This window comes from Numida meleagris, chromosome 6 (assembly GCF_002078875.1).
Source record: "Numida meleagris isolate 19003 breed g44 Domestic line chromosome 6, NumMel1.0, whole genome shotgun sequence".
NCBI lineage: Eukaryota > Metazoa > Chordata > Aves > Galliformes > Numididae > Numida > Numida meleagris.
Genome location: NC_034414.1, coordinates 53,040,492 through 53,052,300, shown reverse-complemented (window position 1 = coordinate 53,052,300; position 11,809 = coordinate 53,040,492). Strand labels below are relative to the sequence as shown.

At 44.4% G+C, this 11,809-nt stretch overlaps 1 long non-coding RNA gene across 1 annotated transcript in view; it reads left to right on the top strand.

Annotated features, from left to right (window-relative positions):
• LOC110400764 overlaps nucleotides 581–11,809 on the top strand; it is a 34,874-nt gene continuing 23,645 nt past the window's right edge. The window contains exons 1-3 of the long non-coding RNA XR_002440060.1: nucleotides 581–772; nucleotides 3,172–3,283; nucleotides 11,277–11,461. This is a non-coding gene — a long non-coding RNA (uncharacterized LOC110400764). The remainder of the gene's footprint in view (nucleotides 773–3,171; nucleotides 3,284–11,276; nucleotides 11,462–11,809) is intronic.

The following is an 11,809-nucleotide window of genomic DNA, read 5'->3' as shown; positions in this document are numbered from 1 at the left end:
AGCCTCCCTTCCTGCAAGAGAAATGTGGAAGAACCATTGCTGGCAAGCTGGAGACACAAGAGAGCAGGTGATTTGGACCTCAGTAAGGAAAAGATCATGGCTCAGCTGGGGAAATCAGTGCAGAGTACTTCTATGTCTAAAATAAAGATTAATTCAGCATCAGGAAAGAAGAGGTGTGTGGGCAGGCTCGGCATCTCTGTGTCTGCAGTGAGTCAAACACTCCAGAGAGACAGCCAGCAGAGGATGAGAGGGAGAAGTAGGTCAGGGTAGACAAAGGCACGAAGGCATCCATCTGCTGGATCATACAAACCAGGAGGCAGTAGAAGAAGGTATCAGAACAGTGTGTGTGTGATAGGGAGAGCTTACATCATCATGAGCCCTGGTGGTGTGGTGATGTTTGATGACTGGCAGCTGGAGAAGCAGCTCAGGCTGGGAGGAGGGTGCCTGCTCAGGCTCCACCTGGCAGAATAGCCAGAGAACATTGCAAAGTGATGGGGAGTCTCTTAATTAGGTACTCGTTGCATCAGTTAGCAAAGGAAAAGCATTGGCCTGTCTGGATTAATTGACAGAGTGAGTGAGTAGGGCACCTGATATGGGCATCCTTGGCCTCCCTAGAGCCAAGGCAAGCTTGCTTGGTAGGCTTGAGGCTATTTCAAGCCTATAAGGAAAGTATTCGCTTCTCCATGGAACAAACAGCCTCAAAGGCTTCTCTGTGCTCAGAAAAATGCAGATGAGTCAGATCTCTAAAAAGATGGACATCGTTTCAGGCCAGGTATGTTCCTGTGGACATGATCTCAGCTAGGCTTTAAGTTACATAGTTGCTGCTTTGTTTACTTTAAAGTTTAAGCTTCTCTATAATAACTTGTATTCGTTCTCTGGCCCTCCTCAGAGTTGCTCCAGGTGTAGGAGAAAGGTCTGGTTGCTCTAGCTTGCACCTTCACCAAAAAGGTTTCAGAGATGGGAATGGTGGATAATTACTTCCTCTATCTATTAAGTGAAAAATAGCATTTGAAGATGGTCCCAGTGGCAGGATGGGTGGGAGTTTGGTGCAGGAGTCAGGTGGCTGGGAGAGAGACTGTCCATCAGCGAGACCTGGTGTGGACATGGCGGTGGGGACAAGATGGAAGGGTTGATGTTAAGGTTTAAGTAAGGGTCAGAACACTGAACTGGTGAAGCAGCCAGGAAGGAAATAAGTTTTTAAGGAGCCCTTTAAAAGGGGTAGTTGTTAAGGATTACAAAGACAGGAAATTTAATCAGTGGTTGAGAACTGTGTCAGGTGAGGACAGGGAGAAGTGCATGAGTCTAAGAGGTTAGGAATGGAACTGAGATGCTTTGGTCATCAAAGGAATAAGAATCTCAACTAGGAGAAGTCCTTCTGAAATATTTTGCGGAGTTCAAATCTGCTGGCAATTTCTGCCTCTACTCTGAAAGTCTTTCTCTGCCACTGCGGATAAATTATCATCAAAAGGTAATGTCAGAGGAAATTTTAGGCCTATGTAGAAATGCTCACTGCTGAAGAGCAATGACAAAACTTCTTGGCTGGATGAAATGGCAGGTATATGAAATCATGAAAATCCTTAAAGGATTTTTTCAGCCACGATCACATCTGACCGGGGAGTTCTGGTGCCAATGAACAGGCTATCTCAGTTGTGGGATTTTATTTGCTGCTGCTTTGCTAATGTTACACTTGATAGCATCAATGCAAAAGAAGTGTAAACCACACCTCTTCCCACAGAAGATCACAGAATCATTAAGGCTGGAAAAGAGCTCTAAGATCATCTAGTCCAACCATCAACCCATTGCCACTATACCACTGACCATGTCCCTCAGTGCCACATCTCCATCTTCCTGAACGCCTCCAGGGATGGTGACTCCACCACCTCCCTGGGAAGCCTGTGCTAATGCACTGCCACTCTTCCTGAGAAGAAATTCTTCCACTTCAGATGGGCTCATTATCCATTTCATGTAGATTAAAGATGGTATGCAATAGTGCGTGGTGGAGGATGCTCTGAAATCCAGTCACCCTAGGATGAGGATTTTTTTCTAAGCAAAAGAGTGCAAATAAATATCTTTTCGAAGTGCTTAGAGTTTTCAGGAGAGCAACCATAGGAGTAGTGCATAGGAGACTGCTGAGCTTGCTGATTTGTGCATAAAGAAAATATGCTATGAGTTGCATGTGATTTCATGTGCATCAACTTTCTAGCTCTGCCTGGAGTCATCTCAACCCAAGCCATTACAGTGTGTGGCTTTTGCTTAAGGTGCTCAGCTCAAGGTGACAGTGTTCCCTCTGGGCCAGGCTGTGGGCAGCAGGGAACCATCATATCCACAGCTCTGAGACAGTCACATCACCTAGCTTCCATCTCGCATCTGCATGATCCATCACTTTTAAAGACATTTCTTTCTATCGGTTAATATAAAATGTTGTTCATTGTGTCAGCCAGCAGGAGGTTTCATAGGTCCTTTAGGCAACTTAAACAGCTATTAATCAAAAAAGGCCTCCACCTTTTTCGTGCTGTTAATGCTGTTGTTAGGTTGGAGGCAGCATAATTTATGGCATTTCCTGATCCTGTTAGCTAGGATGTCTGATTAATTTTGGCTCTGGGATTAAGTCAGCAAAAGAAATTTGACTTCCCCAAGCAAGTGATATATATCATTGCCCTGCATGCAGGAGGGACGGAGCCTGATCTTTCTGCCAGTGTTTTTATTGTGTCCTCCACTGTAGCCAGAAGGTGGCATTATGTGCTCATTTTATTACTGCTGCTGACTGGGGACTGGATGGGTTTCAAAGCCCAGGACACGGTCACCTTCTTGATTTTGAGACAGAAGGGAAAGTGCTTGTATTTGATGCGGGAGGCACTGTCCTTGCCTCCCAGCACAGGCCACAGCATCACATTTATTTCTGGTTGTTTTCGCTCCCAGAAAACAAATTATCAGTAACTTAACTATTAGACAAAATTTTGTTTTTTTCGCATTTTTCATTCTTGAGACTCAGGTGCTTTTGTAATGTTGCTGTTAGATTTTGTCCTGCTGCTTACATCTCTTCTGAGCTTCTTAGATAGCAAAGTTTGGGGTTAATATGGATTTTTTACTTCTTCCCTGCTTTTCCTTCCTGTAGAGAGCTCTTCTTTCATTTTTCTTTCTTCCCTTATTGTCATACCTTTTATCAAGCAGGCAAAGGATCCTTTAGTACCTCATGGAGTTCATCAGCTGATGAAACAATGCATTATTTGTCCAAGTGGGTCTCTACAATGTGATTTGAACTGCTGGGGTGTGCACAGACACAGTGAGTACCTCCACCTAGCAGCGTTGTATTTGGTTTTTTATGTGTGTTTGTTTCTCTGTGAGGCCAAGTGATACGCATGTTGCTCTCCATGGGTACAAACACAACACAGCTGTGCCAAATACCACACTCTTTTCTCTCCATGCCCATCATTTGTGTAGGCATGCAACTGCTGCAACCGATTCAGTCTTTTGAGGTAAGCATCAAGAAGAAAACTCTCTCTCATTTAGGCTTTGTAGGCCTGAAAGAAAGGCATTTCCATGCCCCTGCTGGACTTGTGGCTGCAGCCTGAACAAAAAATGCAGAATTTTGGATCCAAGGCTGTCAGGGTGATGCTGTGGAGAAGTGACCATAACCATAAAATGCTGCAGTTCATATTCTTGCTCCATTAACTTTGACAACAGACTTCTGAGACTTGAGTTTTCTAAGCCAGACTGATAAATCACGCCGTTAAGAAATGCACAGGGATTTACTTGTGCATAGCATGGAGCTCTGCAGATAAAAATAACTTTTTGTGCAAGGACTCTAGTGTAAAGCAGATGCTTGGCACAGTGTTAGACTACTGAAATGTTGTGCTGGGGTTGTGGAAACCCAGCAGCCCATAGTGCATGCTTTGAGCTTTGGCTGTCAGCTTCTCCACAGCCAGACCTAGCTGGGAGGTTATTCTATGTGGTCAGAGCTGATGAGATGGGGCCATCCACATCCTGAAAGTAGTTACGGACACAGTAATGCTTGGACATGCTTGACCGGTTCACTTTGCCTCCCAGCAGTGAATGATGCTCAACAGCTTCCAGTGAGGCTACCACCTGGTGGAGCCTGGCAGTGTTTGCACCCAAAGTCTTGCTCTGCCCTTGAAAAAATCTGATTTCATCTGATTCAGAAGCTACCAAATACTTTGTAGTCCTTTGTGGAAATAAGAGCTTTTAAAAATAGCTCATCCTTTAAAAAATAGCTCAGCAGGAGACCTGCTGGAAGTCACAACTTGTTTTTCAAAACCTTGACCTTAATTTCTGAAAGGATGGTGCCTTCTAAATAACTCAGGCAATATTACCAAACATAGAACTTGAAGCCATGCCCACCATGTCCCTGAGGCTTAGCAGGTTTTGTAGAACCTGCGTGGCAGAAGCTACAGCGGCTCTGTGAGAGTGAATTGAGTCACCTCCTGCCTTCTGCATCAGCAGCAACACTGGGAGCTTGGTTCTGGTGGGAGGACCTTTATCAGTGGCGATGAATGGCAGAGGGGATTTTCAACTCTTTGATTAATTTTGAGGGGCTGACAGTTAGAAAAGTGGTGGAGTCACTGTCCTTGGAGGTTTTCAAGAAGAGTGGAAATGTAGTACTGAAAGACATGGCTTGGTGGTATTGTGGTGATGGGTTGATGGTTGGATTTGATGATCTTAGTGGTCTTTTCAACCTTAATGATTCTCTGATTCTATGAAAGATCACATCTTGACTTTAGTGCCAGGAGCTTTGAGTAAGGGAGTTCCCAAGTGGTCAGAGTGGCAATGTTGCTTCTTAAAAGCCTGCATCTCAAGCTCTTGCAGCTCCTGTGTGCCCAAGGGTGGGAAGCAGGCAGGAAGCCAAACTGGCACGCTTGGGAAAAACAGTTTCTTTTCACAGCACCAAAATGCTGATGGATCTGAAGGCACTGCCTTTGTAAAGGACACACTGAGGCAGGAGCAGCATGTTTTGCCAACAGGAATAATCTCCTTTGCTTCTGTGGGATGTTTGGGGAAAAAAAATAAAAGGGAAAGGCAAGCTGCATTTGGCTTCTCTTTCACTAAGTGTTCAGGGATTAGCAAGACGGAGGTTTTGCCTTGTCTTGTCTCACCTTCATGCCCTGGGGCTGCACAGGCTGTACCGTATCTGGGAAGAAGGAAGCCAGCCATGGGCATGAACCCAGCATGAAGCAGAGCAACAGCTAGGCAAAGCTCAGGATGAGAGTTTTAAACAAACATACTGAGATTTTCTTTTGCTTCTCACCTCCTTTTTGCCCTGTCTTTTCCCTGGCACCTAAGCATCTCTGTCCACAGCCACCTGGGTCCCATGTGTAGGGTATTTCCCAAATCCAGTTATTCCTAACTTGTTCCCCTTCCACCCTCCTGCCCTCCTCTACAGCCACAATAAAAGGTTGGCCATCTTTTCCTGAGGTATCCGCATACCCTCTGCAAATTGGAAGCTGCTCCCTTGCTCGAGTGAGACCAGTTGGTACCTCTGCTTAGGGCACAAAGACCTCGCCCTTGTGCTCCAGGGGCTCTACTGAGTAACCAGGATATTTTGTCTGGGACTGTGAACTCAACAGATGTGGGAGCCTTCTGTACTTTGATGTACACAGAATATTTTTCTCCCCTTTATGGCAAAAAAAAAAAAAAAAAAAGATCTTAACAAGGTTGCAAGCAGCACAGCATGATCATCAAAAGGAAAGTCTATGGCAATTTTATTCCATTCCTTTGAGATGCTGTGAATTGCATATGGGAATTTGGACACAGGGAGACCTTTCCCTTCATTCTTATCAGACTGAGGAGTCCACGGCACAAATCCTAAAGAGGGCAGCAGAATCCAGCCCACACCTCCTGCCTGTTGCCAGCTGAAGCACACCAGTGCTGCTAACTGAACGTGCTTTATGTACAAGTGCTGTTCAGTACATGCATCCAGGATATGCGGCGTATCATTCGGTGATATACAAACCGACTGGGACAATTTACAATGGTGATTTTTCTACTGACGGGTAAATTAATGCTCTCTATTATAGACATTTAATCAGTGCCAGCTCCCTAAGTCTCTAAACAGGCCACCAAGATAGAAGATGGATTGTTCTGAATACATCATATATAAACCAGGAATACTTCATAAGAACATAAATGACATGTTTGTTTCCCAGAGCCACAAAGACAGCTCTGTCATAGGAAGGAGTGTTGACAACCTCCTACTGAGGGAAACAGAGTGGACAAGACACTGGTTTGCAGTGGGATTTTTGTCTTGTCTTTTATTTTTTCAAGGCAAGAACACCAAGATGACCCAGAGATGGTGAGGAAGATCATGCTAGCCCTGCACATGGGCATGATTACTTGAGCAGATGGGATCCTGGTGATGCCTGCACTGCCTGTGTAGTGTATGGAGATGCTGCTCTCACACTGTGCTTTGTGGCAAAATTAACTGATCGCCACATCACTCTGAGATTTGGCTTTGTATTTATACAGGTGGCCAAAATACTGAAGATGCCAAAGCCCCAGTCCAACCCCTTTATTAATGTTATTTCTCTTTTCATTTACAGCAAAATAATAATTCTTTGCTTGGCTCAGTGGGAGAACAGATTTGATTTTGAAACAGAGATCCATCTTCATAATCCAATGGGATAAAGTACACCATTTATTATCATGGCTGAACACATCTCTAGTGACGTAAATAAAAGGGGAATGCACCAAGTGATGGTCACTCTGCCTAGATCCCCAACCCAAACTGTCCATGAAAGTCAGTGAGGCTTAGGCACTTACACTTCAATCAAGCTTAAAATGGAATTGGAGTGTCCACATGCCTCAGAAGATAATTTCTTTTGGATTCTCTCAGGTCTGTGAGATTGTGATTAGGAAATCAGGCTAACTGCACAGCTAGGAAGATGGTCATCACTTTCTTCCTATCCGAATGGCCCAGAGCCACTAGTGGTTTGTGCTGATAGAAAGCCACAGAGCTCAGTTAATAACAGCTGGTGTTGGAACTTCTTTCTTTTACACCTGTAGAGTATCTTGCATATGAAATTAAGGAGGAACAGGAGTTTGTGGCAGTGTTTCTTGGGTAACAGGGATACGGTAGCATTCTTCCACCCCAGCTTTGTCTGTTCACTTCTCTCGAGTGCAGTCTGGTGATGAATGGAGGTTTTTATGCTTAGTCCTGAAATTCCCTGTTTTGTGAGCTGGCTTATCTCCTCCATAAGGCACACATGAGTGTTATTTATGGCCCAGTAAATGCAGACCCAGTGCGCTCGGTGCCACGTGGCTGCAGACTCCTGGCTAAAAGCACCCAGGCACAACTCGCCACCCTGTAACTCACGTGCTGTCCCAGCTCCTGCCTTAATTACAAAGCACTAGAAGTGTGAAATGGCAAAAATAATTACTGTTATAAAATAATGAAATAAGATATCTTTTGCTGAAATTAAAAGTAGTCTCTGTGCAGGCCAAAAGGTTCAAACGCTAACCTGTGTCAGCGTCCCATAGTTAGGGACTAATTGTGGTCTGTGATCTGTAAGTGTGATGACGATTTCTGTGGGGCTGCTCTGCTTCCAAGATCTGAGTTGTGTGGGAAGTACTCCCCTGTGTTTGCACAACGCCTCAAACAGATCTGTGTGTCGCTGTGAAAGCCAATACCCTCAGGGTTAACTCACCTACTTCAGTTGTCTTGTTAGAATGAGTCCCGTGATGCGACCTTTGGGGCTGAGCACTGAGCTGCTGGTGACCATGAGGCAGCATTTGCAACTTGTCACTTGTAGCATATCACTGTCACTGCGAAGATCTGTGAAGATCTGTGCAGGGGACCATGCTGGCCACCTTGTATTAAGGACCTTCTTTTGTAGCACTCGCATCAGCTTGTGACTGGGTCTGTGCTGTTATGGCAATATACAGGCATGAATGGGGGATATTCAGGTGCATTTGGGGACAGTGATTTTTCTGCATGAAAATACTGAAGTGCAATTCCCTTGTTTTATTAATTTCCTTGCTTTTTGAAGAATGCTCTTATGTGAGTTGATTTCTTCCCCTTGAAACACAGTCTGATAGTGATAGGATAGGGGAGAATGGCTTTAAGCCAAAAGAGAGGAAATTCAGATTTGATGTTGGCAAAGTTCTTCCCTCAGAGTGTAGTGAGGCCCTGGCACTGCTGCCCAGAGAGCTGTGGGTGCCCCATCCCTGGAGGTGCCCAAGGCCAGGCTGGATGGGGCCCTGGGCAGCCTGAGCTGGTGGGGGGGCCACCAGCCCAGTTGCACTGGCGGTGCTTGGTAATATTTCATACCACTTTTAACTGAAATCCTAAGTGTTTTAGCTCTGATCAGATCCTAAATCTTTCATCAGAATTTTTGTGTTCTAAAGGGTTAAACATAGTCCCAGTTGTCAGACTGATTCGCTCACCACAGGAGGAACTTCTGCTTCTCCCTTGATGTAATCTGGCCATGAAATAGTATTTGGGCACAGGAGCTACTCAATAAGCTGTGAAAACAAGAATGAGAATGGTGTTTAATGGGCCTCTTAAGTAATGCGTGTACTTGGGATTTCACACGTTCCTGGCATTCCTGCTGATTGTGGGCTGCCATGCAGATAACTGCGATTTGCAAAAACGCACAACTGTTATTAGGATTGACTCTTGCTATTATCAGTGTTTGTCATTTACAGTGAGAGCAGGTTTAAAAAGGTAATTAAGGGAAGAGCTTCCTAGCTTTGGCCTATTCTTGTTCTTAAGCATTGAAGTTAAAATAAGTTACAGCCACCAAATGTTGTACCCATGTCTCAGCATAGGGCTGGGCTCACTACAAAGTCCCCAGCTGACAAATTTTTGTTTCATTTATGATAAAGTGGGACTGTGCGCTTGGCCAAGCTGTGATCCACCTGGGACTGAAGACTTTTGGAAGGGAGTTTCAAAGGTGTCTTTACACCATCTTGGTGGGATGTACTGTGCAGGAGCTGGCTGTACAGGTGACTCTAGGGCTGCTTGGGAGGATTTGCTCCTCTTGGGATGAGTAGGAGATGCTCTGGTGCTGTTATAGTCCTGTTGTTTTTTTTTCCTCAGCACCTTGAAGCTGTAGATCTTCATTGCAAAATAAACTTAGCTGTGGGTTTGTGCCAAACACCATGGTCTCCGACTGGTTGATGGACACAGGCGCATTAAGCAGAGAGCACTTGAGTACAGTGACTAACACTTTCAGCCAGGCTAACTGGGTCCTAGTGAGAGTAAAGTGTTATTTTCTTATTCTACAGTCTCCAAAGCCTTTAGAGTCCCCATACTGGCTGCACATCATTGCTGGGTACTCTGTAGAAGAGGCACTCAGCCTGGACCCTCCTTGAAGTTGCAAATAGAATTAAACTGTGGAATAAGAAAAGTACCCCTTGGGGACCAGAAGTCCCTTCTGCCACATGTCACCTTGTGGGAAGCAGCCCCGATGCAGCAGTGCCCAGATGCGTGCTCTCAGAGGTGCTGCATGTGATGCCCGAGTGTAGCCAGCAGCATTTGCTCAAAGCTGCAGATTGTCCTTCAGGGTCATGCTAGAGACTGGCACTTACCATTGCTCAGCTAACAAGAAATTTAATGTTCAGGATTATCAGATTTTCCAGCTACTCTGCCGAAACAGCTGTCAGCAAATCTGTGGCAGCAGATGTTGGGATGCTATTCAGAGTACTATGTGCTAATCTGCTGCTCTGCTCTCCCCAATTAAACAGTCATTTCTTGCTATCACAGGAGGAAACTTGGAAAATATTTTTAAAAGAATGTGAAGCAAAGTAACTTGGGTTCTTCCAGACTGGGGAGGTGTAGGCAGGTGCACACTTTTTCCAGTCAATTGACCTTATTTAAAGAGTCCTGTCAAGACAACCCTTCTGTGCTTCACCTTCCCCCACTCCGTGTGCATTTTCAGGGAGGACTGTCTCAAAGGAGCAGGGAAGAAACCTGTGGGGACATGGATTGTTCAGGGGTGAAAGCAAGAGCAATGTCTTGCTTTGGCTGCACTTAGCTTATCTCCAGCTACATAAAGGACCTGATCCAACTGGCAGGAAATGTGGTGTAAATTGTAGCATAACGTGTGAATTCCTTTCTATTTGAGATGTACATTAAGTAGTTTTGGGTGTAGGAGAAAGCATCAATTAGCCAATTCACAGGGCAAGCTGCTAATGAAACCCAGGCTCTTGTGTTGCCCTTTGACACCCCAAATGGAGCTTTGGGAACAGAATTTTCCAGTGCTCAGCAACTAAAACTCAAATTCAGGAGAGACATCTGATGTATCCTGGACTCATTTGCCTCTTTCTCAGCAGCAGTGCTCATTTTAGCAGAGATCCCAACAGTGTGAGCCTCAATCTTTGAAACTTAAAGTCTTAAGCCCCCTCTTGGAACAGTGTCTTAGAGTCATAGAATGGCTTGGGTTGGAAGGGTCTTCCCTCTTCATGATCTGGAGACATGCAGAGATGGCCTGGCTGAGATAAAAGTGCTGGCTGAACTCTTGCTGGTGACCTTTGGGGCTATGTCATGACGTCCCCTTCTTGATCTGTTAGATGAGTGTAGCTCTTGAGTGAATTCATACATGAACAAATCCAACGCTTGTTTTCTGCATGCTGCTCCCCTGTAACCACATCAGTGGACAGCCTGACTTTCAGAATGTCATAAATAGTGTACAGTCTGGCGGAGCTCATCTGAAATGTCAAGTTACTTTTCATCTCTGGAATTTCTGGATAAAATCCAAGAGTAGAAAAAAAATAATTACATATTTTTTATCCCAAATAATGATCTTTATGGGAAATCCAGCTGTTATAGGACTGAGGTCGCAGGTGTGAAATTGGAAGTAAAAGTGAAAATGCTTTCCTGGATTTTCTCTGTCTGAGAAAGATGGATAGAAAATGCAGTGTGTCACCTGGATTGTACTGTCTGTGTCAGCCCCTGAGCTGGTCATACAAGGCCTCTATTACAGTGAATAGAAAGGGAAAATTATTTTATCTGTGGTTCATCTCATCTATTTTGGAATGAGACAACTGATGTCTTGGAAGTGCTTCTGTGGCTGCAGAGAGAGTCAATGCGACTTGCTTAGAAGCAGAAGTCACATTGCTGGCTTCTTTTTGGTTGGATAAATCCTGCCTACAGTGATGATGTAATGGAGTTTAGAAAAATACCATTAGAACACCACAAAACACAAAAGGAAAGATTGTATTTATATTGCACAGCATTTTGTACCCAGTTATTATTAAAGGTAAATGCACATTCTTAAAAGCATCTCAGATCTCTCAATAGAATTATCTGTGTGAGCTGACAGGAAAGGCCTACAAAGCTGCATTTCATAATGTCTGGAGAGGATGCTGCATAAACACATTGTTTGCCTTGATCTGGAAGGAACTGCCCTGGAGGGAAAGAGGAGGAAGCAAGATACAATAACTGTGATTTCTGAGAAACTTGGCAAGGAAATGAAACAATAATGGAGCAGAACATCAACAGTTCCAGGTAAACAACATGCCTCTACGTTGGCTTTGCATGTATGGGAATTTTCATCCTTTATTATTAAACTCCCATGGCTAATGCTGCAATTAGTGCTCTCTTACCAAAATCAGTTAGAGATTAGCTGTAGTGTCTGTGGAAGAGCTCTCTTTCAGTTTTACCCTATGTTCACATTTACATTGATTCTAAATCTTTTCAACACCAGTGAAAAAAATGCAAATTTCAACTTCCATCTCCTTCTTTTGGTGCCCAAATGGTGATTTCTGCCTTGTTTTCTACCCTGGTAGAATCTGGATTTTGAAAAATAGTTTTGCTGAAGCGGTATGCAGATGCTGTTCTGCTAAAGCACAGCTG